At 38.2% G+C, this 6,326-nt stretch overlaps 1 pseudogene; it reads right to left on the reverse strand.

Annotated features, from left to right (window-relative positions):
* Positions 1-26: 26 nt before the first annotated feature.
* LOC100972131 (monofunctional C1-tetrahydrofolate synthase, mitochondrial-like) lies at positions 27-1,784 on the reverse strand (annotated as a pseudogene).
* Between the last annotated feature and the right edge of the window lie 4,542 nt (positions 1,785-6,326).

Here is a 6,326-nt window from a genome sequence, read left to right on the forward strand (position 1 = left end):
TCAATTCCTATGAAAGCCTTGTTCACTTAGAACAAGCGTTTAATTTGTTCTGTTTCCATATCAAGGTCTATGTCATGAAAGCAGGGGAAGTGGCAGTCCTGGCACGATGCTCATCATTCTAACCAAAGGGCCAATGAACCCAGCACCTATGCTGGCCTTGACATCACTGAGAGGTACAATGAAGTCCCTTGGCACACTTTTTTGTGTCAGGTTGGTGAGACAGAGAAAGGTGGGTCCTTGCCATGCAGATGGGCAAATTTCTGAAACCCTGTTGAGTGTTAACAATCTATTTTGGTTTGTGCCTCAGGAGAGAGTTGGATATCTTTGGCTCCATAGACAGCCAGGGCCATGGTTCTTATCTTTTCCACAATTGGAAGCTGAACATCATACGGGAAATGGAATCAACTTCTTTTACTTGCAGCTTCTCTCAAAGCCCAAGCCAAGTCCGCAACCGTTTTCTACCAACTGACCAGTGATAGCAAGGGACTGCATCAAAGGCACCAGCCCGTTTTGTGAGCTCACACACCAAGTCAATCTCAGCACCGGTGTGGATCTTGAAGACCTTCAGAGTCACCATAATGGGAACCCCAAAGAGCTGAGCAATCTGAATTTGCTGCTAGAGGTTACGGCAGCCATCTGCCACCAACTGGATGTTCTTTTCTTTATGTTCTTTCTTAAGAGGAACACCAGCAGTTACACTTGGCCCGCCACTGTGCATCTTCAGAGCTTGCACCGTTGCCACCAACACAACCACACTGGGCACCAAGCTGGAAGCTTGACACTTGTTGAAAAATTTCTCCATTTCAATGTCAGCACCAAAGCCAGCTTCAGTCACTACAAATCCTTCTTCAACAACCAGTTTCAGGGCAATTTTGTCAGCCAACACTGAAGAATTGCCATGGGTGATGTTAGCAAAAGGGCCCACGTGCATGAATACAGGTGTCCGTTCCAGGGTCTGCATCAGATGGCCACCACCATCCTTCCCAGCCATGTCTTCATGTCTGAGAGGCTGTTCATAAGGGCCAGCACCACCATGATCTCGCTGGCCACCACGATGTCAAACAGCATTTCCAAGAGGAGCCTTTCTCTGTGTTTGCCTGCCTGATGGTTATTTTTTGTAGAAATCAGTTGTTTGTATTTTTTTAATTAAATTTTTTTATTTCCATAGGTTATTGGGGAACAAGTGGTGTTTGGTTACATGAGTAAGTTCTTTAGTGGTGATCTGTGACAAAACCGGGCAGCCTGTGACACTGATGATTTGGGGGTGACCGGTGCTTTGACAGTTTTGATGAAAGATGCAATGAAACCACATCTGTGAGATTTTGGTGCACCCATCACCCGAGCAGTATACTCTGCACCCAATTTGTAGTCTTTTATCCCTCATCCCCTTCCCACCCTTTCTCCCTGAGTCCCCAAAGTCCATTGTGTCATTCTTATGCCTTTGCATCCTCATAGCTTAGTTTCCACATATCAGTGAGAACATATGATGTTTGGTTTTCCATTCCTGAGTTACTTCACTTTGAATAATAGTCTCCAATCTCATCCAGGTTGCTGAGAATGCCATTAATTCATTCCTTTTTATGGCTGAGTAGTATTCCATCATATATATATTAGTTTCTTTACCCACTTGTTGATTGATGGGCATTTTGGTTGGTTCCACATTTTTGCAATTGTGAATTGTGCTGCTATAAACATGTGTGTGCAAGTATCTTTTTTGTAAAATGACTTCTTTTCCTCTGGGTAGATACCCAGTAGTGGGATTGCCAGATCAAATGGTAGTTGTACTTTTAGTTCTTTAAGGAATCTCCACAGTGTTTTCCATAGTAGTTGTACTTGTTTACATTCCCACCGGCAGTGTAGATCACTGTATCCATGCCAACATCTATTTTTTTGTAGAAATCGGTCATTTTTATTCAATACTGTCTGCCATGCGATGGTGGAAGGGTCGGTGTCGAGGCAGGCAAATTTACTCACTTCCTCTTCTGTCAGTGTGCTTGGATCTGTCTTATTTATTCCCAGTTTTTTTTTAGTCAAGTAATCAGAGAATTTCTGAAAATTCTGTGACACCATTCATTAAATCAATCAGCCGATTTTACAGAGCCTTGTCTGTGCATTTTCATGCAGAATCCTTGGGTCGATGCCAGCAGCTGGTAAATTATTGGCAACTGTGATGGCATGAATATCTCCAGTCAAGTGAAGGTTGAACTCTTCCATGGGATGACCAGGGCATATCCACTACCCATGACTCCTTCTTTCCACTCCAAAAGTCGGTCCTTGGGAAGGCTGCCTCATACAGGCAAAAGAGGTGAAGTGCAGGTGCATGGTCAGAGCCTGCACAGCCCAGTCATAACTGTGCTCTTCCCTTCTCCTAGAGAGGTGGGCGTGATCCCAGTGACTAAGATGTATTTTCCATCTGCTTGATCCTTTAACCTTTGTAGCACAGACAAAAACTTTGTCTTTACTTTTGCCATCGATTTTAGTTTCATCTGCAAGCAATCCCAACTCATTATGGGTAAATGGATCAGTAGAAAGGTCTGCTTGACTCCATTTGGAACTCCTGCAGTCTGGACTGCCAGCCTCTCCCATCCCATCCCATGTGGCCCACCTCCCTGTAATCATTTGTTGTTGTGGACCTTTAAATGTCCACCGTGAGCCTAGGTTCAATGTCAAGCAATGTGAGAGTGTATTGTGGGGCTTTATAAATGAAGAAAAAGGTATATCAGAATGTCATCCAAGGCTCACCATGGCCTGACCACAATTGACTTTTTTCTTTCATATATTTTTAAATCACAGTGGTTATTGCATTCATATGTATACTTTCATTCCAACAACAGAGAAGTGCATAAAAAGTGAAAGTCTCCTGAGTCTCTTTCTCGAAAAGCCACTACTTGCTACACTTTCCATTCTTATTTGATGATGATTATTAGCTGTGAATAGTAAGCTTATATTTGTGTTTTGCATTTATTAGTATTATCAAGTGGATCAACTTACTTTTCTTATAAAATGTAAGTAGCACACATAGAATATCTTTCTCTACTTCATGATATTTGTTTATTTTTATTTAGTATAAATATTAAAATTTTCTAGTCTTATTTCGTATGACTTCCCTTCATTTATTTTAATTAGAAACTATTTCAAATATTCAGAAAACTTCTTCAATATATTTGTCTTTGAGGAGAGTGCATGGAATTTTGAGGATCTGGAATAGGATGTCAACTTTCAATATATGCAGGAAAAGAATTTGTTTGATATGTGTGAGTGTATTATTTTCAAAATAAATTTTCAAATACAAAAAATAAATTTAATGATGTAGCTAAAAGAAAGATAAAAATTTGAAAAGATACGACAGAAAGAGAAAGTTAATTGGTGGTGAGAAACTTAAGAAAATGAGTATAGAAAACTCTTCTGAAGAGATTTTCTGTAAAGGAAATAAGAGAAACCAGGTCATGGATGCATGGATGGAGGAGAATGTGGACTAGGGTGGTGATTTAAGCCAGGAGATGGGATAGCCTGTTTGTGCTGCACTGGAATGATCCAATAGAAAGAAGCAAAGGGAGACGTGGTCATTATGCACAGTGTTTCAGTGCAGACAGGGGTGTTTTCTTTATCAAAGTGGTGATATTTTAGCAGCTGGTGTTTTCTTTATCAAGGTAATAATGCATTCAGGTGTGTATTTTCTTTACAAATGGCAGAGAAGTGAATTCAAGGTCAAAGTGTCCTTGAATCCTATTCTCCAGAGGCCACCACTTGCCATAGTTTACACTTTTTTTTATTATTATCAGCTCTGAATAATACACTTATATTTCATTTTAATTTGTCAGTATGAACAAGTGGACCAATTAATTTCTTTTACACGATGTAAAGAGTTCAGCACTCTTATTTTCTTTCTCTATTTAATGTCATTTGTTCTTTATATTTGTTAGTTGTGAATTTTCATAATTTTATGTCTTTCCTCTTATGCTTCCATTCTTCTGCCTCATGCTACAGCCAAATCAAGCCACTTTCATTTTAAATAATATAATTTGAATTAGATTCCATTTCGAAAACTGAGAAAAGTTCCTTAATGGGTTATTTCAGCAAATATGTAATAAGGACCTTGTTACAGGCAGTATTTTGTCTCTACAATGTTCATATGCTAATGTTCTAACACCTAAGTCAGAATGCTGCTGTATAATATTTGAGAACAGGCACTTCAAGGATGTAAGTAAGTTAAAAAGAGGCTGTTAGCTTGGGCCTTAATTCAACAGAACTGGTGGTCCTATAATAGGAGATTAGGACACAGACACACAGAGGTAAGACCATGTGAAGAGACAGGGAAGAGAAGATGCCATCCAACCCTGCCCACACCTTAATCTCAGACTTCTAGCCTCCAAAGTTGTGAGAAAATGAAGTTGTGTGGTTTAAGCCACCCAGTTTGTGGTACCTTGTTGTGGCAGTCATAGAAAACTAATAGAGATGTACCATGTCTTAGGATTTTTTTCAGGCACTTGAGTTGCAGTTGTGAATAAAACTATACCATGGGCTTCTGGAGTTTATTTCCAAAGGGCTGAATGAATGCCCTCAGAAAGTAGATACAGACTGAAAAGAGAAGAGGTCTGAAGTGTCTTCATCCATGAAACATCTGGAGAAGCTGGATCCAGCAAACCATCCATAGAGAAACTTACCAATGGAGAAAAAGTCTTAGAATTAGACAGAAATACATATGAGAATGTGGTATATGATAAAAGTTGCATGTCAAAATTTTGAGGAAAACATGTAAAGAAGCAATTATGGGGGAGGGAAGAAAGCTAGGAAGCACAGTGTTTGATAATTTTAAGCCATGGAGTTATTGGTTGGTAATAGTGTCAGTAGCAGCTGAGCAGTTATAAAATTGACCCTTGGTGAGCAGCGTGGGAGTCATTGCTGATGTCAATGTGGTTGCAGAGGAAGAATAGCCCAAACACTAACTGGAGAAGGTGTACAAGAGAATGGCAGGTGGTGTGATGGGACTCCTGGACACCACAGACACCAGCTGAAACACTGTGGAGAAGGAGACAGTGAAGGCAGGTAGCTGCATGCCATGTTACTGTATAAACAACCATCAGCGTTTCTATATACAAAACAGGCAGTAGGAAGAAATAAAAGAAAATGAACCTCAATTACATCTTCTGAAAAAGAAGGGTAATGAGAATGCTTAAAATCTAGTGTAAGTTTTGAATAAGAACAACATTCCAATATTGATTCATATATGGAAAAGTAGATCAATAAAAACATCACAAGATTAGACAAGAATACGCATTGAAATTTAGTATAATAAAGGCGATATACTGAATAACTGTGTAAAACATGGACTATTCAATGAATGGGACTGGGATACGGAGTGGTCATCTAAAATAAAATTAAGTTGAAAATATACTTTACATATGATTTTGGGATAAATACAGATACATGAAATACTTTTAAATTTATAATGAAAATATAAGAACCGAAAGAAACATAGGAAGACTTTTTTTTAAGCTCCCAGTGGGGAATAACTTTCAAATTACAGGACAAACTTTAGAAGACATTAAAGAAAATATTAATAAAGACAAAAACAAAGACTTCATTGGCATGGCATGAACCATCATAATGAAAATTAAATAAGCTGGGAAAATATTGATAATGTATATCATAGCTTAACTGCTAAATTTCCCGATTTATAAAATGTTTCTGTAAAATGTCAATTCAATATCGAAAAAGCTAATAAGAAAATGACTATAGGTCATGATTTACAATTTCTAGAAAGTAAAAAGGGCTCTTAAAGACATGGAAAGATGAGAATACCAACTCTTAATAAAAGATATGCAAACTGAATTGATACAGAGTTTTATTTTACTTACCAAAATGTAAAAAGCCAAATGTTTGGATAGTGTATAGCATGTGGATGTTATGAGACCAGGCACTCTCCCTCATTTCTGCCGGGGGTGCAAATGGATAAAATAACCTCCAGGGAAGATGATTTTCAACATATAGAAATATATATAAAGTATCATATTTTTCTCCCTATAATTCTTCATCTAGGAATTTATCCTAGAGATATACTTGTGCATGTTGAAGATATATATATATATATATTTGTATAACTTTGTGTGTGTATATATATATATATACACACACAAAGTTAATAAATGCAGCATTTTTGCAATAAAAAATGGTAACAGCCAAAATGGCCATCAATACTGTATAAATTATGGTCTATTCATATAGTAGAATACTCTGTGACAGTATCAAAAGAACAACAGGCTGGGCATGTTGTTTCACACCTGTAATTCCAGCACTTTGGGAGGCCGAGGTGGGAGGATCATTTG

Source organism: Pan paniscus, chromosome 9 (assembly GCF_029289425.2).
Source record: "Pan paniscus chromosome 9, NHGRI_mPanPan1-v2.0_pri, whole genome shotgun sequence".
Classification (NCBI taxonomy): Eukaryota; Metazoa; Chordata; class Mammalia; order Primates; family Hominidae; genus Pan; species Pan paniscus.